Raw genomic sequence first — 24993 nt, 5'->3', positions numbered from 1 at the left:
ATGTCATCTTCTAGCTCATCATTCAGGTTTAAAGAACAATTAAATATTAGTTTTTTGCATGTTAAATGAAAAAGAGGTGTTTTTTACATCTTATTTATATTACCGTCTTCCAAAATAATAAAGGATGTTTGAGATGAGAAGGTGACAGCTTAAAGTACAGTTTAATTTAAGCTAAGTGTTGCAAAATACTTGGAAGGAAGCTAAAGAGGTATTTAGAACTTTATACCTAATATTTTAGTTGATCTAAGTTGACCTAGCGTCGTAAGAGGAGTAAAATAAATCCCCCGATCAGAGGACATATTACTTTCTAGCTGAGTAAAGGGATAATGCTTTGAACAATGAGTTGATGTCTGCTGGTATCTGTTGTGTGTGGCATTCATCTTATTGTAATTTAGAAACATACAGCATTTTAAAAACGCCTCTCCTAACAAGACCCAAATGAGATGGTAAAACTACTTATGAATGATAGGCTAAAGGGTTGATAGAAAAAAGAGTGTGTCAAAATACTGAAGAACTCAGCTGGTGCTCAGGTCTCTAAATGGTGATCAGTTCATGGAGAGAGCTGCACACCTTGTAGTGAGATCAAAGTACCCCAAATGTCAAGAGAGATATCAGGAATAAGTTTCATGTTGTCCCTGTTACGGTGTGCGTCATTTGGCAAACCTGAGCAGGAGAGCCATGCTACCGCATCAAGTAGTTCTTCCATGGTCTGCACATCAGCAGAGAGAAGGGAAAAGATTTCCCAAAATAATTTCTCAGGAGAATTCTCTGGTTCTCAATCAAACACTGAGGTGCATCCAGAGACATCACTGCCCAGGCATCTGAGTCTCATCCAGTTTCAGGGCACAGGGAAAAAACCTCTTTGATTGTAACAGGGAATCTCCATGCTAAGGAAGCTTCCCTGTCCAACCACCCAGAAGCCACTCTGGCAGTCACATTCACACCACCTGAACTGGGACTGAAGCCCCTTCACAGCTACACCACCCCCGCATTCACTGTCAGACCAGGATTCCTCACCGGCTCAACCCCAAGTTTCCCATAACAAAGTCTCAGATGTCTAGATCCTTAAAATAGTTTTGGTGTGATAACTAAATAACAAGATAACAACTTGAGCTGGTGCCTCCGAGGAGGGACCCTGAACAAAGGAACCCCATGGCTTTTAAACCTTCACAGTCTAAGTGCGCCAAAGTCTCCCTTTTCATCCAGAGCCCTCGGCTCCTGCTCTGTCTCAGTGTCCAGTCACCTGGCTGGTGCCACAGGTCCCTGTGCCCTTAGTTGTGCAAAGGGTTGGCAGTTCACAGCCTTGTGCTCAGGCTTGGGCTCTTGTCCTGGCAAAGCTCAATCTTTAGCCTCCACTGGTGCTTGCACACTGAGCTGTCTGCACTGAGTGTATTTAACATCCATCAAATGCTCATGTGACAGAAGTAGTTTTCAGCAGCTGAAATTCTGTCTATGAAGAAAATCCATCTAATTTCCACTATTTGTCTTTGAGCAAGATTTAAGAGACAGCTATAAAGTAAAAGTCAGGATTCTTGGGATCAACATTCTTTCCTGCTGTTTTTTTTAGCTGCTAAAATAAGTTGAACATGATTAACAAGAGTATTAACGTGCAGGGAGTTTCACTTCTGAAAGTGTGCCGTGCTGTAGCCACCAATGTATCTTTGAAAGGTAAAATCTTTAGTGTAGATGAGCAAAAGTGTTAAGACAGTGACTTGTAACTGCGCAGCATGTGTTGATATGGTCTCTGCTTCAAAGAGCTTACTGTTTATGGAGATCCAAATGGGCAGAGAGGAGAGACAGAAGCAATTGAAGATACTTGAGCAATGAAAATGCAGAAACAGAGTCCCATGTCTCACCTCTTCCAATCCTATGCTTCTTCCACTGAGCCAGACTAAGTTACAGACAGGAAGCTTCCTTAAGCAATGACAAGCTGTAGTTGTCCAAATCCTAGTTTTGAACTAATTTTGAGTTAAGAATTCATCCTGATGCTGCTGTGCACTCATTGTCCCCCCACACCCCTATCAGCTCAACCACCTGCACCCCTCCGTTCTCAAGAAGAGGGCTTTGCCAAGCCTTCCCCAACTTTGCTTGGGACAAAGCATAAGACAGATTTAAATTTCAGTTACTTCAGAGAATTCTCAAATGACTGTGGAAAGCAGAAGGGAAGCAGCAGAAGACTGTGACTATCTCTAGAGTTAATCTGCTTGAATGAAATAGGAGCCTAAAAATCCCCATGTGGATGAATTGCTTAACAGATTTCTGAGCCCTGTGAAATCACCACCGTGCTACTAAAAACTTTTTTCCTGTTTTCTCATGTAATAGGAGTATATTTATTTAACAAGATAATTTTCTTTTTCTAAGTAATTAATACAAATCTTTAGATGAAGAAAGGGACAGGGTTATCCTGTGGTGACTGGTGTGTTTTGCTACTGTAATGAATGACCATTTGAGTTTAACAAGCTTTAGCAAACTGAAAAGCTGTTACCTGTGTACAATGCTGCAGCCATAAAGAAGATTTGTGTGTTAATAGTCCTGTCATGAGGAAAAGCAGAGGTCTAGAAGGAAACAATGCAGAAACATATTGCAGCCCCCTTTAGGTATGCTCACAGAAGGCCTGTGGTTAGAATTTGTGCAAAATTAAGAGTTTGTGGTGGGTTGAACCCAGGTGGATGCCAGGTGCTTGCCAAGCCACTTTTACTTCCTTCCTCAGGAGGACTGGGGGAGGGGAGAAAATAAGATGGAAAAAACACATGGGTCAAGAATAAGGCAGTTTAATAAAGCAAAAACAAAGGCTGCATGTGGAAGCAGAGGAAAACAATGGATTTATTCTCTACTTCCCATCAGCAGGTGATGTCCAGCCACTTCCTGGGAAGTAAAGTTTCTGTATGTGCGATTGCTATGGAAGACAAACATCATAATAACAAATGTCCTGTCCCACCCACCTACCCCTCCCCCCCTCAGCACCCCCTGTTACGATCCGCATATGCAAGCGGGGGTCGTGATGGTTCGTTTATCGATCTCAGAGTGTAAAAGGACACAAGAGATTTCAGTTTTAATCAGAACAGTGCACCTTTATTAAGTGCTCACAACACAGTAATGCAGTAGAAGAGAGTAAGAGAGAGAGAGAGAAAGACAAACAAAGTAGAGAGGAAGGAAAAAGAGGGGGCAATAGCTACCAACAGATGAGACAAAGTCCTCGTGGTCTTCCGCCAATAGATTCGTCTTCTTTCTGTGGGGAGATCTCAGGCTCGGTTATTTCAAGTTATAAAGTCCCTTTATAGTCCTTTTCAGAAGCGAGGGGCAACTGGCCAAGAGGTTGGGAAATCTACAGCCGTTGTTATGGGGTCCGTTGCTTTGGGAAGCAGGTACAGGACAGACGTACAAGACAGGTGTACCGGAGAGGTGTACAGGACAGGTCATTCCTTTCCGCTTCAGCGCAGTCCTTCCCGCCTGGGCAGCAAGAATGGCGCAGTCCATTGTGACCTGCACTAATTTCCTCAGGAATGCGTACCAGTTCCCAGTGGGCACACCCATAGGCAACACTTGGCAGACATCCCACCTCAGCCAGGCCAGTACTCCTGTGTTCAGTCTCTGTCCTTGGCGATGATTGTGAGGCAGATGAGGGATCTTCGGACCGTCTCTTACACCGCCCTGCTTTCCTCCTCCTTTCCCTTAGCTTATATTGCTGACCCGACCTAATATGATATGAAATATTGTTTTGGCTAGTTTGGGTCAGCTGTCCTGGATCTGTCCCCTCCCAAGATCTTGCCCATCCCAGCCTACTGGTGAAAAGAGAGGCTGGTGCTGTGCCAGCACTGCTCAGCAGCGGCCAAGGCACTGCTGTGTTGTCAACACCTTACCAGCCACTACTGCAAAGCACAACACTGTGAGGGCTGCTGTGGGAAAATATACTCCACCTCTGCCAAACCAAATACAGAGCTTTACAGTCTAAGGGACCATGTGGTTAAAGATCATTTCTCCCAGTCCTAAAACAGGATATGCCACATTTTATCAATTACGGTAGTAGCTAAAACTCAAAAACATTGTTGGAGGATGCATTATGGAGCTAGGGTACTTCAGCTGCTAAATGGAGATACCTCTACAGAAATAATTCTCAAGACCTTATTTAGAAAGTATTTAAAGTCACTGCCTGTAGTGAGGCTCTCAGGAAACCATTTTCAACAAGAATGTAGGAAAAGTTCTTACGCTATAACAGATCGAAGGATTCCATGACTCATTTGAATTGCAGAAAGGAAGGATGACTGGTAGAATTAAGAAAGGTTGGCAGAATAACAAAGTAAATGTAAATTGATGCGTGAGCAGTCAGGACATGGTGTGTAGGTGTACATACTGAGGGTCTGAATGTGCCACTTACTATTGTGAAAAAGGCACAAGTTCAAATGGCAGAAGTGGAGGATTTCAAAAGCTCTTGGCAGAGAACTCCTGATTCAGTGAGGACAGAATAAGTTAAAATTCTTCTGAAAGCCAGCAGTAAGTACTCCTTTATCTTTAGTATTATTAATAGCTGAGTCATAGACTTTTGAGTGAAGTTAGCCTAATAATAATAGCTTGTTATATAAGAGAAAGATACTGGCTGTGGAAGGGAAGAAAAACAGGAAGCAAACCAGAATACACAGCTAACATGCTGAGCTGCTTTGACCTAATTATCTAATTTCTTTTTCAGCTGATATTCTTGTTAGGGGAAATTTCTGTTTAGTTATCTCTCTAAGTCAGTAAGAAATTGAAAAGAAAGCAAAGTATTCTTGGTATGAGTTCATGCTCTGCATTGCATGTGCTCTGATGTCCCGGACTGCAGCAGAAGATGACAAGACCTATGGAAACAGAGCATGTGCTGGTTCCGTGTGAAAGGATCTTTCCACTTAGTACAGAGAGAGAAAAGAAAGAGGCTTGTGATCCTTACAGACAAATGTACCATTCAATAGCTTTTGGTCTTTACATTTCTCTACAAAGTAGAACAAGGAGACATATGGGGTTAGGAAAATATTAAGTATTGCTCCACATAGTTATTTTAGAGGATTTTCCTGGGGAGAATTGGACATATTCGACCATTATGCCTCTCTGTTTATCTGCACCCTTCTTTCTCACCTCCTCTTACTGACTTTTTACATTACTGTCCAATGTCATTCCAATCCAAGAGGGAGAGAAGTCTCAAAGATACTGGTTCCTTTGAGACTTGTGAAAACATGTGGCTGGGTAGAATAGGGAGAGCCAGTTAATAAACAATTCTTTCTGACATCTTCTTCCAAAGGAGAAGGCTAAATCACTCTTGTTTTATTGTTAAATAAAAAAATCCTTCTGAAATGTATGGAAAACCAGTCTTCAGTGTTTCTGCTGCTCAGATGTCTACTTTTTTTTTAGTTAGTTACACTCTGGCCAAAGGAGCAACTTGTACCCTCTCTGAACAGTGATAATATTTTTCATCTCTGCAGGATGTAAAGACTGGACAATATGAAATAAAATGTAAAGTCTGGCAATTTTTTTCTTATTGATTTAAACCACAGTCTAAGGAGAAAAATGTATCCTTGGGCAGTAGAAGTACAGATTTACCACATTACTTTTTTATTTTCTATTAGCACATTTTATTACTTTTTGTACTTTTTTTCTTCACTTTCATTGTAAAGCTCAGATCGTGTATTCCTATCTTTATAGAGTCATATAATCATTAAGGTTGGAAAAGACCTCTGAGATCAGCAAGTTCAACCATCAACCTAGCATCACCACTATGATGACCATTAAATAATGTCAGCGTTAAACCATCCTTTTCATTTTCCTTTTTTTTTAGGCTTCTGTTTTGCTCATTTCATTCTGTCTTTCCAATTTGTCTCATGAATTCTTCTGCATTTATTTTGAGGTTTCTGGAAAACAACAATAACAACAATAACAACAATAGAGTAAATGCCCCAGAAAATCAGATTTTCTGATAACAATTTGATGTCACTATGCCTTACTCTATTTCCCATACTGTGGCAAATACATTTGTGCAACAAGCTTTTTCCAAGAAATTATGCACTGGAATAAATTTTAGTTTGTATTGTTTCATGCAACGTCATGATTCTGCTGTAATATTGTGTAGATTTTTGATCATACTGATTCCAAATAAACTACTCACTGCCTGACAAATTTTCAGCAAATTTACCTGGCAATCATTTGACTGACTTATTTCATCCTGGGAAATACTTCTTGTTACTGCAGAGCAACTTTTCTGGCTAGGCTGAAGAAGTGTATTTGATATCACATTTAAATATTTTGTCTATCTCTCCAATTTGCTGTCAGCTGCGTCGCAACATCATAATAAAATGTAAAACAGAATGAGTAGTTGCTATTTGGTTGATTAATTAGTATTTCCTCATAAAAGGTTGTAAAATGTAAGAAATTACTATTATTCATAAATGTGTGTAATGTTACTTTGTGCATGAGGAGAAAAGTAATTCCTAAAGAAAACTAGTTAAGGAAAGCTTTTTTTAAGGTAAACTGTTCCATAAAAGGAAATTGACTCAAATATTTTGTATTTGGTCAGCTCATCACCTGAGGAGGCTTCTCCCACTGCTCAGGGAGAGGAGTCGTTCCCTTACTGCACCATGGGGTCCCTACCACAGGAGACAGTTCTCCATGAACTTCTCCAACGTGGCTTCATCTCACGAACAACAGTTCCCTGTGACCTGCTGAAATGTGAGTCCATCCCATGGGCACCAGTCCCCCTCAAACTGCTGCAGCGTGGGTCACTCTTCCAGGGGGTGCAGCCTGTCAAGGACAGGCTGCTCCAGCCTGGGAGCAGGGCCTGTCTCTCCACAGATCTCCCACGGGGTCACAGCATCCTGCAGGCATCCACCTGCTCTGGTGTGAGCACCTCCCCCAGTGGCTGCAAGTGGATCTCTGCATCCCCATGGATCCCCATGGGCTGCAGGGCCACAGCTGCCTCAGCATGGTCTGCACCACAGCCTGCAGAAGAATCTCAGCTCCAGTGCCCAAAGCACCTCCTACATCTTCTTCTCCACTGACCTTGGTGTCTGCAGAGTTTTCTCCTCACATGTTCTCACTCCACTCTTCTCTAGTTACAATTACAACTCTACAACCCCTTTTAGTTTCGAATTCTTCTTAAATCTGTTATCACAGAGGCATTACCATAATTTCTAATTGGCCCAGCCTTGGCCAGCAGCACGTCGATTTTTGGAGCCACCCGGGATTGGCACATGGAAGAAGCTTCCAGCAGCTTCTCACAGAAGCCAACTGTGTAGCCGCCCCACTACCAAAACCAGGCCATGCAAACCCAATAAATTTACTTAAAACATTCACCTCGTAATTACCAGTTGATACTCTGATCACTTTTGTGTCCAAATCTGGAATGGCTTTTCCAGGCAGAAAATATGTCAGTGCATTGATGGAGCTTGAGATCTGTAAAGGGAGAATATAATCATAATTGAATGGTAAAACTACTGGAAGCAAAATGTGCAATTAATACAAGCTACCTCCATATTAATGCATAAAGCTCAAGAAAATGTGGAGGATCTGGAAGTCCTACATGACACAGCTCTATGGTTGTTACTACCAAGATTTGTTAGCAAGGCTTCAGTGATTAAGGGTTGAAAATATTGGTGGAGACCTATTTACAAATTGGTAAAAGAGGATCAGTAGTGGTATAATGCTGACTTTATCCAGTTTATTGACAAGTTAGAGGTTATTGAGTGTAGTAAATGATAAAGTGCTGGATAAAAAATCTTTCTAAAAAACTCCCAACAAATTCAGATTTAAGACCCAGCACATTAAAGGTTCTAGAGTACAAGTATTATAAGGAACAGCTGAGAGAGCTGGAGTTGTTTAGCCTGGAGAAAAAGAGGCTCATGGGACAGTTTCTCTCTCTCTGTACAACTACATGAAAGGAGGTGGTAGGGAGAGGGGGGTCAGTCTGTTCTCCCAAGTAACAAGTGACAGGATGAGAGGAACTGGCCTCAAGTTTCACCTGGGGATGTTTAGGTTGGATATAAGGAAAAATCTCTCTACTGAAAGGGTGGTCAGGTGTTTGAACAGGCCAGAACAGAGAAAGTGGTTGAGTCACCATCCCTGGAGATATTTAAAAGACATGTAGACATGCCGCCACCTCTAATAGAGCTCTGGATAGTTCTCAGAAGTTCTGCTTCCTCTGTCACCAATGTAATGCAAAAGAAGTGACTAATGCTGTGTGACAGCTCATTCTGGTAAGGCTGTCATAAATTCAATCACCAAATTAGTGTGTAGGCAAATGATTAATGATCTGCTAATGTCTTCTGTGAAACGTGAGCACATACATACATTAATGAATGTACTTAACACTATGCAAATGCAATGTTCCAAAGAAGAAATTATTATTGTAGGGAGACAATTCTACACAAGTGTAAATAAATAGTAATGCTACAATGCTTTGTAACTGAAAAGAGGAAAAAAAGTTCAAATTCCTCATGCTGAAAAAGTGTCTACTTCCATCAAATGCACCTTATTAAACTAACAAATGTTTGAAGCATATGTGCAGTTCAAAATCTAATTGAGAATATATTTCAGGATAGGCTTAACTTTCTACTCTCATGTACGTTAAGGTACTTTACCTTTTTCACCAATTTTATGTTTAATTTGATGATTCTTTTGGACCAATTTTTTTTGGCGTCAGCTTCCCAGGAAAAAAAAGAGTTTTTGTGATACGGGATAGGAGACATAACATTACTTAAAAAACTTCTAGGCTATAGAGGGAGGGAGTCAATCATGCAAGCTGTACTGCCCCCTGGAAATATGACTCAGAGGTGATGGGAACCATGCAACAGCTAAATTACAGGTTCTGCCTGGACCAGTTTCTTCAGAAATGGGATGGAAAAAAAGGTTTTGGGAAAATTTACTGTTCTTTATTTTACATTTTCGTAAGAAATACTAGCAAGAAAAAATTAACTCAATGTCTTTACACAAACACACCTGCAAAAAGATACAATACATTGTATTAAGTATATACAATATATTGTGTCATACATATATTGTATGATACAATATAATGTATTAGATACAATATATGTAATATATTTTAGTAGGCAGTAAATATGCATCTGCTTTTCTAGAAATTGTACTTAGCTTCACAGAGGGATCGTTACTAATTACAGCTTGGGATGATACTCATTTCCAGTCTTGGAACAACAAGAAAAAGAACATGTGAATACTGAAAGATCGTATGCAGGGAAACAGTTGCTCAAGTATTGTCTCCTAATAAGATGCTCTGGAAGATATTTTCCATTCAAGTAAGTGTGGGTTTTTGTTAGAAGATATCAGTAGTGCGTACAAAACACCAGCTAAAAGTAGGTGAAATCAGGCTTGAAGTGCTCTTGGCCTCACTGGGTTCAGGTTGGGTGAGAGGAAAAGCACCAGTGAACTCAATCAGCTGTGTCCCGAGGATGGGGTCCTGCAACCTGAGTCCTCCTTCTCAGAACCTTCAATAATAACCATCTCCTCTCCTAGCAAAACCAACCTGTTGAGTTATGCACTCTTTTGTAGGCATTTTGCCCTGCTCAGCCCCAGGTCAGCAACCGTTTAGGTAGGATCAGATTTACTGTAAATACTTAGTCAAAAAAATAAACTTCACCCACTTTAAACAGTCCATGCTATGTCACATAGCTCATAAGGAGATACATACTTTATAAATTGCAAATGATGTCAGGAAGAATCGAAGAAAGAAAAAATCTTTATATAAATATGGAAGAGCAAACTCAATGTCTGTAGGGGTCTCTGTTCACAGCAGGGGAGAGAGTACCACTGACCCACAATAAAACCTTAATGTAACTTCACTTATATTAACATAACCAACATGTTCAGAATTATCTGTGGTGAAAGACTGGTATACTAATGTACCATTATCCCAGACTAACCATAAAGCCTTAATATTGATACAGAAATCGGCCAGATAAAAACTCTCTAACACAGTTTTGAGTATTAGAAAGCAGCATTCTTTATTGCAGTGCGCTGGTCACTGGGAGAATCCTCCCTCTAATTGAGTGCCCTGAGCATTGGGTAAATGCTCAAAACTTGAGTTTTTGTCATACACTGATGACACATTCATTGGCTATCCCTGCTTACTTAATGTATGTGTATTACTTTATTTTACATAGTCACACTCCTTATTGGTAGTCCTTACGTGTTTCTTTGGGGTTTGTCTTCAATGTCCTGTGTCCTTTTTAGGTGGCTGTTCCTCAACCCCCATTTTGAGTAAGTGCAATATTGTTGCTTTGCATAACTTCTGCTTTGTCAGCCTTGCAAGCTGAGCTGGCATCCTGCTTGCATTTTGCATGTCTTCTGTTTGCTTAAGTTACATCCTTTATTTATCCAAAGCTGTGCTATTTTGTTTTACTGTCCTTATCAGAGTAAATTTTTTTTCTGTTCTACTGTCATCAATATATTTTTAAGACCACAATTAAATGGCTGATATTGTCATGAAGAGATTTATTCTCTTGCTCATTTAACATGATTTGTAGAACTTAGGACAAAAAGTGCAAAAATGGCATGGTTAGGATGCATAGGGGAACGATGAAAGCAGAGATCACCTCTGACCTCTGAGGCGTTTCAGGGAATGGTTTTCCCTGGGGAAGAACTGCAGGATGAAGACATGGTAATAGCAAGATGCTGTGATTTGTCACTTTTGGATCAGCTCAGCAAGTGACTCAGTAATGATGAATCTGTCCAGAAAATGGAGTGAATGAAGGCCAGAGAGCCATAGGTCATGCTGTCTAAGCAGGTAAATGGAAAACCCAAGGATGACAAGGGTGGGGTCAGCTGAAGAGGGCCAGCACTGTTGCCACCAGGTCGTGAGAATCAGCTGCCATGGTGGCTGTGCTCTTTTACAGATTACCATGACCATATGCAACATCCTGAGGCCTTAAGCCATCAACAGGGATGCTCAGGAACAAAAGCAGGATCTTGGAGACCTTTTAGTGTCAGAAAAATCCAGGCATTTGGCTGCAGCAATCATAACCATAGTGGGGTACTGCTAACTCCTCCATGACTGCCTGCTGCTATGGCTGTTGTAGGTATTCACTGCCATCATCAAAGTTATCTCTGAGTTATCTTAGGATTGAACAGTGCTACACCATAACAGTAAAAACTGTTGTCATGCTTGCATTATATTTATATATTACAGTTGCATAAACTATCACACTGCACATGCTACTAAACATCATTATATAGACCTGATATAGTTACAACCCTTTTTTCTTTTCTGGGCAATACCTCTGCATGCTCATGCCACCCGACCACCAGAGCCTATCTTGCTACCTCTACAACATAATTCAGTTCCAGGATGAGCTCTGTAAAGTTTGTGCCTGTGCCTCCTCTACCCACCCCTAGAGGCACCTGTCAATTATGCCTCTAATACAGTGTCAGCACACACAGTGACATTCAACATGCTAGAATGGGCAAACAGTTTGTAGCAAGTTGTGCCTTTCTAAAATGCCCCAGGTGCATCTAAAAAAGGAGATGTAAACCAATCAAACCTATCAAACAAAACAAAACAGAACAAAACAAAACAAACCCAAACAAAAACCCCCCAAAATTAGAAGCTAATAGAAGATATGCTGTGATTACCGGTAATGGTTCTACTGTTCTGTTTTATGGCATGTTAAATGTAGCATCTAATTTTAAGTGACTATAGAAAACCTGTTTTGATGGAGGAGTTGCAAATACCAGCATGAATGCAATATTCAAATGCTTCTTCTCTGGACTAGTGTGTTATTTTCTCTAATCTATAAAGAAAGACTCTTGATGCACAAAGATATTGCAATAACACGGAAAATTTTCTCCTTGCCAGGTAGAAGCTTCAACAGTCCCAGCAGTTTGACTAAATGACTTTTAGCCCAGCTATTTTCTGGCATAGCAATTTGGGCGCTAAAACATTGGCCTTGTAGCACAGCTCACTGAGTAGCAAACTGAGACTTTTTAATGCAAATGTACAGTTCTTAGTCTAGGAACAAAGTGGTCTTTGATGGGTTTCCTCTTGTCTGAGAGACACTAAACCCCAAGGACATGTGGATGAAATTTCTATTCTAGTACTGACACAGATCAGAGGGAAGGGACGAGGAAAGCTAACCACAGAATGTTTTATGGGGTAAGGCCAATGTTTGAGTTGTTCCACAACCAAATCTCTGACCCTGGGCATAGAATTTTGGTTTCATCATGCTAATGGAGTAGAAAGGTTCTGAAAGTATGAGAAACCCCACACTGTCTGCCTTTCATAAACAAGAGACAAGTTAAAGTTTGGGGATGCTCTCTCCTCTTTGATGATGAAAAGAGGGGAACAAAATTTCCTGACAGTTTTGAGTGCTTGTGACAAGTTCATCTCGTGACAAACATATAAAACCCTTGACCTAGCAAGTGTTCATCTGCAGTTCTCCTGGATATATAAGATGTCCTATTAACAGTTAAGTAGTATCTCCATTTTTGTCAAAGAACACTGAATTGTTGATACTGAGTTTCTCTCTTCAGTGTTCCAACTATTAGACAGTCTACTCGTCACAAAACATGCATCACATAAAATGCAATTTATGACTTCACATTTGGCAAGTGTTTTGTTCAATTTATGTCTGAATTTTTGTGATCTTTAGTTTTGCAGCCATTGAACACAATTGTATATTGTAACTTAAAAGCATCAGTAGTTGTGATTATCACCTGGATTAGATTTAGTTAGTGGAATAAACTGAAATTCTCTGTCCTGCTAACCCTGGAGATACCTGTGTTTCTGTTTCAGAGAAAGCATTTGGGCTGTTTTGGAGCAAATTAATAGCATGATGACTACAGGTAGAGTGGGTAACAGCAGCAGAGCCCAAAATATACACCTTAGCTTGTTTGGGAAGTTTGCCCCATGGCCCTCATAAGAGTACCTGATGGCCACATGTAAGTATACATCAGTGTATGCTTTTGTATCAATGCATACAGACCAAAACAATCATCTATAACCAGGGAATTATCTTTGTGTGCATGGGTTCAAAAATCACGTCCCAATCAGTTGATTTGCAATATCATACATGTCACATCTACAGGTATTTTTTCCTGTAAACCACCCATTCCCTAGTAATCTATGTCTCAGCCATGGCATAGCCTAGGGCATGAGCCAGGAATTGAAGTGTATTGCTTCCCTTTTCTTGTTCTCTAGTACTGGACCTTCTTGACATTATCTTATCAGAGAGAGACAGCTGGAAGCTGTTCATGCTACAGGTGTGCAGCTTGTGCTGTATTTTACTGTCTACTAAAAGCTCTACTGATATCCTCTGAGTTCTCCAGCCAGTGACTTACTCCTTCCAGGCGTTTTTGCCTACCAGTGTTTACTAGGTCTCTTGGGAGAAAGTCCTTCTTGAAGAAGAAAGAGAAGTATTAGATTTTCTGTTTTGAAGAACTACTACACTTTACCTTCACCACAAGCTCCTGCATGGGCTCACATTTCTTCTGCCTCTCTTTGTTTACCTGACATTCTCATCACCAGCTGTACATCAATATGTGTCTATTGAAAAACAGGTACAAGATGCAGTTTAATGAGTGTGAAGGGGGCATGGCTTTGAGGAGGGACGTTGGATGTAGTACTGACCTTTACAATCTGTGAGAATTTGATCAATAATTATGGTTAAATTAAAAAAAGTTGTATTTATTTTCCCATGGCTTTTTGTCTGAGATTAAAAAGCTGAATTCTCCACCTGGAGGGTAGAGGGGAGAGCAGGAGGCAGAGGCAATTACCACTTTCTGAACCAAAGGAGTGGTGATCATCATGGAGATCAGACTTCTAAGCCAGTCCCTCCTGTGTTTCTGGTGCCAATAAATCTAACAACATTCTATCTTCCAAAGCCACAAGTGACTGTGATATGAGCACAGCTCCTACATACAGCAGAAATGGGAGGCACTAATGGGCTGAAAATTTCCACTTTCCAAGCATATGTTTGTAAGCCAACCTAATGTGTCTGACTGCAAAAACTTTCTGTACATTTGTACATTTCACTAGGTGCCTCCAAGAGTGTGATTTCAACAGTGTGATGATTGCAGAGAAAGTGAAGCTGGTGACAGGAATTAAATGTGAGACAAAGACATGTAGCTCTTTAAGAGGGAACACTTGGCAGAACTGTGCAAAGGGAAAGGCTGAAAGATGAGAAGAATTAAGTCTGTAAGAGAACTGTTCCTCCTCTTCCAGAAGCCCTTGGATACCATTCTACGTGGCTATTTATTTTTCCTGACAGCTAACTGAAGACCCCACAGATGGACACTGCACTGTTCATAGCCCTGAAGCAGACCTCAAGCCCCCTGGAGATCCTCACCCTGTTGCTGTAAAACTGCAGCTGTGGAGCAGTTGCCTTGTGAGGAGCACAGCTAATAAAGGCCAGTTCTATGTGGTGCAATGTGCTACATTCCTTTTGCCCCCTCCTGTCACATCACATCTTCTTCCAGGAGGGGAAACCCCAGCTTGGGCAGAGGACAGTGCATGGCCAGGAGGTCTCTTGAGCATTACATTCACAACTGCAAGTGAGGGCTGGTGCCTGTGATCCCCTCCTTGCAGCCTCACTGTCAGCCTCCTTCCTCTGCCTGTGTGAAACACATCTCTGAACTTTGCTTCATTGACTCAGATTTGGCAAAGGATTATTAAGGAATGGGAAAAGAGAGGAGCGAACATCGTTGTTAGAGTTGAAACAGTACAGTTTCAGCTCAGTTTTCTGCCAGAAACCAGGCTATGTATGCAGAAGCAGTGCCTGCATAGCTAAAATTAATGAGGCTGTGGAAGGAGAGGTCAGAGAGCTGCAGTGCCCCTGTGGGGCTATCCATTGCTGTGCAGGCATGGCTTCCTGTGGACAGGACAGAATGTAATTCTCCATCTCCACTACCATTTTGACCATGTATTTTGTTAAATGGTTTTGCTTCCAGTTACATTCAGGTTAATTTTTCCCTGGTTAAAATATCACTGAGCACCTTACACCTGTCGCCACTGGATTCTTGTATTGGGTCCCTTCATACATCCTCAAATGAGTAAAAAAATTACTATGTCTGATTAGAGCCACTTGAGCTGATAGAGGTCTGTAAATTTTTTTTTAAAGGTTATATGAGATATTCCTGTCTAACCCTCAAAGTTACACAAAGACAAAGCTACCTGAGAGGGACAAGGCAACCACAGACTATTCTAGGCCAATTTCATTCTCAAAAAGAAAGTCTTGTCTGGTCTCTCTCACATGTCTTTAGGAGGTTTTGAGCCATCCCTTTGTTTAGGCAGACTTTCCCTACTTTCCTTTATTTCTCACCAAATATAGGTGACTTCTTGTCACTGTCAAGGTTCTTCACATTCCAGTCTCTACTTTTCTCTTACTGATATGGTGATTGATACTGCAGAGTAGTTCACAGTGTCAGAGTTTCCTCCATTTCATTTTCAGGTGAACATCTTGTGACTTTCTCTCTCATTGCCCCTTACGCTCAGAGGAGATCAACAAATCACGTTAGTGGGATTTACTATCAGCTGGCTCACACTAGTACCATAACAGATTTCTCTGTGTCACTGCCTTATTGTGCTTTATCAGCTCTTAAAAAAGCTGTTATTTCATTCCATGTTTGCACAGGGGACAGCATAACTCTTAGACTTCCTAGCAATACAAATATAGCTCAAAACAGAAGGAAATTACATGTCCTGAACCCGCTGGTGCCCATAAAAACTGGTGGTCTCATATTTACTGTGGGAAGAAGAAAACTGCCCATGTTCACTTCTGGGTATGAATTATTATCTTATGAATTCAGGTCCGCACTGATACAACACATTACTCAAATCACTCTGGGTTCCGACAATTAACCTTCAAATCCTAAGGCACTTTACACAGGCTTAAAGCTGAGTGTCTTTTTAAAAAGTTTCAGGAATGTGTCTGTGATCTTTAAAATTGTCATTGTACTTCAGTCTTCATGAAACTGTGCACATAGAAGGAAAACGCTCTCAATCAATTAAATCTCTGCCTAGATTTAATTCCAACAATAGATGATGTCTTTTAAAATAACTGCACAGATTAAAGGAGACCTTAGGACCAGTGCAAATTGAGCCAAGAGAATATGTGAAAAGGAAGCAAGTTACTTTTGTCAACAAGAGAAAAGAAAAGCTTTTTTTCATCTGGTTGAGTTTTTACATAGATTTATTTTAATAAAAGACTTTATATGCATGTGGTCTCTTCATTGTGGAATAAAAAGGCATGAGGACTCCTTGTGATGTAAATTGGGAGGGAGCTGTGAATAAAAAGACTGAATCTGCGTTATGCAAGTAATTTGATTTCTCTAGGTGTCAGCTTCTCCCATCAGAAAAAGTCAACATTTCCAAGGCACTATGTTCAAGAAAGAATGAGCTGCTGCAGGAGCACCAGGTAGTATTACTATTAAGAAGTTCCTGATAAATCAGAACCTCTAAGAGGCATTAAAAAAATGGTGAATGTACCATCACATTCATAACAAGGCTATGACTTCATGTATAGCCCTGTGGGAGGAAAGAAAGGCTACCAGATAACTGGCAAAGTGGGAAGGAAAAACAAAGCATGTGTACTTTTTTCATGTGCTGCCATTGAAACACTCAGCAACAAACTCCAAACAATCTTTTGGACATTCAAAAACATTATGTCAGCTTTTCCATCTCCCACCACAGGGTGCCTCTCACTCCTGTGTGGCGTCTATCCTCTTCCATAGTGCATCAGAAATATATAATCACCATTGTTATCATCTTCTGTCAACTACGGTATTATATCAGTTCAATCAGATGCAGTGAGGTCAGCATAAAGCATTCAAATGATGAGAGAAGCAGTTTGCTATGCATGAAGGGGTTGGTTATAATATCACTTTTAAATTTATAGGTTCAGTTCATCTTAAGCTAAATATCAAGTTGTTTAACAGCTGTTATGAGTCAGCCAGAGAGAGGATTAGAAAAAAATGTTGCAACAAATGCTTTAATCTTGAGCTACAATAGAAGAACAAGTCTAGTCAGGTCATGACTAATAAAGGTTGTGCTCCAGTAGTACTTAGGATTTTATCACTGCTCATACAAAACAGGAGACGGTTTGATATCGTTATTCCTGCCACCTTCATACCAACCCCAGAAATTTCAGAGATAGTTGGGATATAATTTTTTTCAGGGCATAGGACCATGCTTAAACACTTTCAGATAAGAAAATTTTACAAATAGGTACTAAAGCGGTTTATCCTATGCAGAGGCCATGTAATTTATCATTCTGTCATGACTCAAAGCTCTTGGGATTTTCCATGATGGTAATATGTTTTCGTGTCTTCATATCACCTCTCTTGTAAAAGTAATGGGGACTTTGAGACATGAAGTCAGTGAGTTTTTGTCTGTGTCCTTTACATCTATCTAATAAACAGAAAGCGAAGCTGTAAAGCAGTCAGAATGGCTGTTGGAAAATATACAAGTTTCATGGATTTTTAGTCTAATACAACATACTTAATCCAGCTTGACAACCCATGTTTAGCCTGCCAGGAGAACAGGCATGGAAGATATCCAGTCATTGTTACTCCATTACTCCCAACCTTCAGGTGGTCACCGATGCCACCAAGACATGTTAGAGCAGTCAGAGAAGAGCAGCCCCACTACAAAACAAAATCAGAGGTAAGAAAATGCTGATTTTAATGCTCTCCAGATGAGGATTAATAATTCTGACCTAGCAAAGTTGTGATGGGTAGGTGTTAAAAGTCTCTGAGTTATAGGGCAGTAGGTGAAAATCAGCATGGCACCAAAACTGCTGCAAGGTTGAAGATCGGTCATCCTTCAATATCTGCAGCCCATAGCAGTATTGTCTCTGAAAAACTTTTCTGAAAGCTGGAAAATCCACAGAACCCAATCTCCTCAGACAGAATTGAAGTCTCACTGCTGGGAAATGGTTAACTCACTGCTATCAGCTAGAAGCTAAATAAATACAACTGAACTGCTAGTCACATTTCGAAGAAAATCTGATCTCAAACTCTGGCTACTTAAGCAATTTCTGGAAATGATAGAATGTACAAGTAGTCAATCACAAATCAGAAAATTCAAGCACAAGTACAAGGTATTAAAACAAAGAGAAATTTTCTGGGAAAATGCAGAAACTGTAGGCTCTGTGCCGCTTGTTCTTAACTTTTCCATTTGCCAACTAGGAAACAGGATGGTAGGAACCAGCACCCAGAAAAACAGTTTGTGTTTGGGCATGGAAAAAAATTTTAGTAATAACTTTACAAAGTTATTGTCGACTTTAGTTCAAACGTGAGTCCCGTTGATGTTTTTCCCCTCCTCTCATTAATATCCCAGTGGTGTCATAAAGACATGTCACATTAGACCCATCAGATTTCTGTAATGACAATAATCCTAGAAACATGAAAAAAACCGAAAGCAAAACAGACAAACAGAAGAACGGTGGACTGACCACAGGAAGCTTATACTCTTTGAGCAAATAATCTAGGTCTGTTCTTGAGTAAACTACAAACTCTTCTTGAGTAAACTACAAACTCTTCTTGAGTAAACTAGTAATTTTAAGGAAAGTTCTTAAAATCTGTTCTAAAAATAGGATTATGGGGTTTTTTTACCAGAATGGATGATTTCCAGTTTGTAATTCTCCTTAATATTAAGAATTATGCACTGCACTCAGACTTATTTGCAGTTTGGAGGATAAATTCTGTCCTTGTAAATGAAAAGATGTTAAATATATTCAGTATTTCTTAACGAATCAAGTTATCATCTAACCTTTTGATGATGGAGCTTCTCAAAGATAAGGGAGTAGCTACTTCCATTCACAGTACCATGCAATATGAAATAATATTTCATTTTTGATATGGTTGCAGAGATTACCTGCATCAGGAAGAAACAGCAAAAACATCTAAACTGAGTCTTCATTAATTTTTAAGACATTGTTTTTGCATATAAAAACAAGGAGGGAAGGGGAGGAAAACAAAATGAAAGTAGTTTTGCAAAATTGCAGAAATACAGCCTTCACGCAGAATATGTGTTTTTGTTCTTCCACGAACAGGGATGGAAATGAGGGTGCAGTTAACTACTTTGCTGTACTTAAACTAAAGACCAGATACTCCTGAAAGATTCCAGCAAATACACAACTTCAAGCACCAAATTCTGAGTCTTTCCTACTTTCAGTCCATTTCTTTTTAAGACAGTACAGAAAAACACATTATTAACATTTTGAATGAGAAGATAGTTTTAAAAAGTAATAAAAAGAAGGTACATCCTTAATTCTCATGGAAATTTCCATTATTTCTTCAAGAAAAGCACAACACCAAGCAATTACGTGCCTGAAACATTGATTTGGATCACATGATTTAATTAGGAAATTACACCTTTGTAGAACTTTTCACAGAATGATAGAGGAAAAGAAAGTAGGTCTTCTATTCGTCATTCTTAATTATCTCTCTATCAGAATTGCTATTTAATGAATGCCTCTGATTAAGTTTGTTTCATTAAATTATGAGATCTGAATCATACTATAAGACCTGTATAGACTTATGAATTTTAAGAGGTAAGGAAGCTAGACCAGTATGTGTCAGCTTGACATCTAAATTGTTCATCTTTTTCCTGATGTGCTCAAGTTGCTGGTTTGCTATTTTAATACAAACTGTACCATTGTATGGTTGCTCTCTTGTCTTTGCCTTTAGCCTGGCATTATGAAATAACATTTATTCATAGGACCCTAATTTTTAATCACTTATGTTTGCTAACAACCCTTAAGACCAAGTGATTTTCACAAAGAAGGGTTTGAAACATTTACTTTGTTTTGATCCACATAGTGTTTCGTGGGGGTTGGGTTTTTTCTTGGTTTGTTTTTTTGTTTTATTTCATTTTGTTTTGTTTTGTTTTTTGATTGCATCTGTTTTGAATGAAGTTGCAAGTTATAGAAAAACAGAAGAATAAATTAAAATAGTTACAAAGTATGAACTTTTACTGTCGTGACAATCATAATGAGATAAATGTAGAGGTCTTGCCTTTCATTAGTAGAGCAGTTTTGGCAATCTAATCTTTATCTTAGGGGAATTTTAGTCACAGTCATATTTCTTTATCTTCCCCATTAAGCATTTAGACACTTTAAAAGTTCTTTAAAGATCAACCTCAGGCAATTTATGTCCAAGAAATGAGATGAGAAACATTGCTACACAGAAAATTAAGCATTTATTACATATCAGTGTAAGGCTAAGGATAAAAGTCATAAAGCCAAGGCATTCACGATAAATGCGCATCTTGAAGAGCAATTTTTAACGAGGCCCTCGATTCATTGTCATCCTGATAGTTGTTCCTCTATTCATGCTGTTTGTGTTCATGTTCCTTTGTTTCATCAATTCAGGTATTTCTACCGTAATCCAGTGTACCAATAAATAGGGGTGAAGGAAGGAGTTCTTACTAATGATGTTATTAAGAGAATTTTTCTTTCTTGAAAAGAGTTAAAATTTAGCTTCCATATTGTTCTTCTGCTGCAACAGGTATTTCTTAGAATTACTAGAGCTTACTAGAGACATTGTATTATTTGAGTTGCTACAATAACTAGGATTTATTCGAATTCCTAGAATTTCCAGCATTATCTCTAGAATATGCCCCAATGAGAGGACAAGGAACCTCTTAATTACAAAATAAAATGTCTAAAATATTCCAAGTTCATTTCAGTAAGTGCAAACTTGGAAAAAACAAAAACCTACAAACATTAGAAAAAAGCTTTCTGAATATCTCTTCATTAACTTAAAAATAATTTCCTTACCCAAGCAAAAATGTATCCCTAAACACAAGCAAACCAGATGATGCTCCATTCATAACAAGACACTGAATGGGGTTTGTTTATAAGGTGAATTCATTTTCAATGTCATCAATGTCAGGTACTACCAGAACATATCCCAGATTTCCTGTATGGGCAAATAGATTTGTGTTGTTCTTCTAAATGCCTTTGAATCATTCATGCGTATTTAATAGGACTAGCTCTAAGGATAGATAAAAAAGTTACAGTGACAAGGACATTTCTTCACTGCAAGTTACCAGATAAAACTCTTTTCCTGTTGAAATTACTAGCTTAATCCAGCTAATATTTATAGAGAAGATTTAATGGCTGGTAAAGTGAAGTGTCTTCTATTCCACCTTGAAAATAGGCTGGTTCTGGCTAAATTATACTCAAAAAGGTTTCCTGACATTTTTTTATGTAATATAATCCATTTAGATTTTCTATTTATGATTTGTAGTGGTTATGTGCTTTTGCTCCTCATTTTAAAAAGAAAAAAATAGAAATTCATGTCTAGTTGTAGACAGAATTAACAATAAAATCAATAAGAAACAATTCAAGTTTAATGTCTATTCTGCTAAAGATTAATCCATAAGGAGATTACAATTTTATAACAAAACAGATGAAACAAAAAATTTCTTCAGAATTATATTGCCCCACACAAATGGTTTGCCAGACTTCACTGTATCCCCAGGTACATAAACTCCATAGTTTGCAGCAGTGACCTGCTACACCAAAAACTCATCATGGGTTTTACCACTCCCTTAAGTATCAACAAAAGGGGAATTAGCTGCAGTGCTGCAGCACCTCGACACCTCAGTATCAATCAAAAATCCCAGTTCCAGGCACAGCCCCAGTACGTTGGAGAGAGGCCGTGTCAGCCTTTGCAGATCAGGCCCACAAAATCCACTGCAAGTGGAAGCAGCAAAAAAAGCAATTCAGCTATCCTGGTTTCCATATAAGAAACCAACAATCCAGGCAAATAAGGAAAATTATATGAGGGGTCCTTGGTAGAGAGGGGATCTGAACTGGGATTGTGGAAATTTGGTTAGTGTTGGGGTACAACTGTGCAGACCTCTTTTTTACTTCTAAATGGAATCAACTGCCTTGTTATGATAGTGTACAACTCTCACTTGTACTAGACTGTAGGGTTCACAATACAACATAAGGCAAAGTTTTCCTTCTGTTAAGTAGAAATTTAAACCTTCTGGGTAATGCCTCCCAAACTACTAAGCACAGGCAGGGAAATTTACCCCAGTTTTCACCATGGATTTATTATTGTAGCTCCACAACATGGAGCTGAATGACCTAAAAGCATGTTAATGCTGCTGCAAGACACATTAAAGTCATACAACAGCATTTTCCCTGAGTGGGTGTATTCAGCTCATTTAATAAAGATTATGAGTGACTGCACCCTTTTTTTGGCTATGACACAACTCAGGGATAGAGAAATTTAATAGCATATTAGTCATCTGCCCAGAGGTAAAGTATTTCATAATGAACTGAAAAGCCAGAAAATTGTGTCTCTGTGTGTGTTTTAATATTACTTTGTTCATACTAATGAAATTTATGCAAAGCACCACAAAAACTGGTGAGCGTACATCCATAACATGACTGAAAGACATTGCAGATTGTGTTAGGGTGAGGTGTTAAATTATTTATTACATGTCAAGTTTGCCTTTTTTCTTTTAATTGCTTTCCTGGTATTTTGAAATTATTTCTGCTGTTTAGTATGAAGTTATTAGCTTAAAGATCATGCAGAAAGTCACATTTTTATTTCTGCTGCACAGTGTGCCTTGCCCAATGAAGAGGGCAAAGGAAGGAATATCCCCAAACATCTGTGGGCAGAAAACTTAGTGCTTTTTTCATCTTTTAAAAAATATTAGTCAAGCTAGATGAGCGTACATGTGGGGGGAAGCAGGGAAGAACATGGTAATTCAGAGGACTGGCAGCAGAATAAAGAATATGTGGAAAAAGAGTTTTGCTTGCAGGCGTAAGGATGAGTGCTGGCACAGCTGAGCTGCTTGCTCACCTTTGGAGCCCACAGCCACATTGACCCATGTACCTTATGGGTATTGCGCTTGCCTGTGGGTGATGTGGGGACCATGGACCACCAAGGTGACATTGCTGGTGAGCACTAGAAAGCTGGGTTACCCACCTTCTTGGACTTAGCATAGCTGTCTACACTTCTGTGCTGTCAACCTGGTGCCAAGGAGTAATGGGAACATGCCTTTTACATCCATTTGGGACTGGAAATCAGCTGAGGGTCCAAAAAGCCAAGAGTGGCCAGGAGATCTACAATCCTGGCTCCTTCACATGAGAGGAAGTTCTCCCATTCTACCTAAGCATATGTGATACCGGTGCTCCTCAAAATCCTTCAAAGAATAGATCTTGGGAGCCCCATGTGCCTGGTGAGCCCCTAATTCTTCCTATGGAAACAGCTGCTCATTTTGGGTTTTTGCTGGGGGCTTGAGGAATGAGACATGGCTCCCTTTCATCTGGAATGCCTTCCCCACTAGAGGATTACTCACAGTGTCTGGGAGTCCGCCAGGAGTCGGATGGCAGGGTGCTGCCTCACAGGTCTAGTGCTCCTCCTGCAAGTACAGATCTGTGAAAGCTGGCACATTCCCTGCCCTTATGAACAGCAATCTCCAATCTGGGCTGCCAAGCATGCTGGAGACCAGGAATGTCCACCACTTCACCTGGCCTCCAGCTGAGGCCATCTGATACACGGTCAGGGACAAGCTCACTGGATGTCTCTTGTGGCCATCTGTTGCCTGTGACCAGGGAGAGAGAAAAAGGGAGAAAAGACAAAACCCCATCATCTTACAGGTTTAGCTAGCAGTTTTTAAAAATTTGTTGTGAGTGCCTTGGGAATTAGACAATAAATTTATGTCTTTAGATTTAATTTTCTGGATTTCTATTGAATAGCTTTTAACAGGATTTTTACCAGTAGGTGTGTTGTTGCTTGAGAACCTGGTGACCACTGAGTATTTTAAAACCTACAGTGATTATCAAGTTTTCCTCCAATCATCTTCAGTGAAAACTTAATCTTGTTGGCAGTGTGCACCCAAGAAGAGGTTAAGAAAGCCTGGAAGAGGTTAAGAAAGCCTGGAAGAGCCTCTTGTTAGTATTAGAGCACAATGCTTTGTGATGAGCAACTGTAAATTGTTTTAAGGAAAGAGCAGTAAAAGCTACAGACCCAAACAAATGGGCAAGTACTGCAGGCAGCTTGGCACATGCTTAGAGCAAAGCTGTGCTTAAATGTATTACTGGACTGAGATATGACAGTACAAACGATCTCCCTACTACCAAAATCAAGATTCCTAAATCAGCTTACATGTGTTTGATGTTTGAAGCCCAATGTTATTGTGATTTATTAAAATTTATGTATAAAAATTATGTATAAAATATAGATAATATGAATAATTTATGTTGTTGATCAATTTATTAAAATGGGTAATATACAAACAAAAATACCCTAGCTCTCAACCACCACCATAGTACAGCTCAGCTATCTATTTTTTAATTGTCCAGAATGCATGGTTTGGTAGAACCATGCTTGATAAACCCAAAAAGTTCTTTTTAGCTGATTCTAAATTTTTTTTTTAAATCAGGTCTCCACAGCCTTTTATTTTTTTTGACTTGTATTAAACATTAATGACCTTGTAAGGTTGAATGCAGAGGTTTTGTTTTCTTCAGGTTTTGAGGCTTGCAGAAAAGCTGTTTGCAAAGATGATCGTCTTGGTCCTGACAATATCTTATGCATGAAATTTTAGAGTACTTGAAATTTTTTCTTTTCCTAATGAAGGGAAAGCATATTCACTCATGAGGGAGAAGACAGAATTCTTTGGTTTGTTGAAAATCACCTTTATGAATGCACACCTGGGCAAATGAACACTATAAATTGCTCTTTCTAGAAACCAGTGCAAAAATCTGTAATAATAAAAGACATTTATTTATTTTCATGTTAGCATGATATTTATGAAATTCTAATGCACTTGGTGATGTTTTAGAACAAGTATATACAGTATATTTTACCTAACTGTAAGGAAGTTTGCTTTTCTGATTTTTAATTACAGTTGTGTAGTAACAGTCCCAAAACCAGATCTGTGCAGCATCAAAGCACCATGCTACAAAGAGCTTGAGCTTATCATGTATTGACTAATATCAGAGATAAATTGATATTTGCCTGTGCTCCTCTTACTGCTTACTAATAAACATTGTTTAAAAA

At 39.4% G+C, this 24993-nt stretch overlaps 1 long non-coding RNA gene across 1 annotated transcript in view; it reads right to left on the bottom strand.

Annotated features, from left to right (window-relative positions):
* Nucleotides 1-5842: 5842 nt before the first annotated feature.
* Nucleotides 5843-24993, bottom strand: part of LOC121662422 — a 30614-nt gene continuing 11463 nt past the window's right edge. The window contains exons 2-4 of the long non-coding RNA XR_006015288.1: nt 23291-23536; nt 7315-7413; nt 5843-5876 (exon numbers count right to left, since the gene is read on the bottom strand). This is a non-coding gene — a long non-coding RNA (uncharacterized LOC121662422). The remainder of the gene's footprint in view (nt 5877-7314; nt 7414-23290; nt 23537-24993) is intronic.

This window comes from Corvus kubaryi, unplaced genomic scaffold (assembly GCF_017639235.1).
Source record: "Corvus kubaryi isolate FWS band 111438036 unplaced genomic scaffold, C.kubaryi_AGA036_p1.0 37249, whole genome shotgun sequence".
Taxonomy (NCBI): Eukaryota; Metazoa; Chordata; class Aves; order Passeriformes; family Corvidae; genus Corvus; species Corvus kubaryi.
The sequence above is the reverse complement of the archived record's forward strand: the minus strand, read 5'-3'. Positions and strand labels throughout refer to the sequence as shown.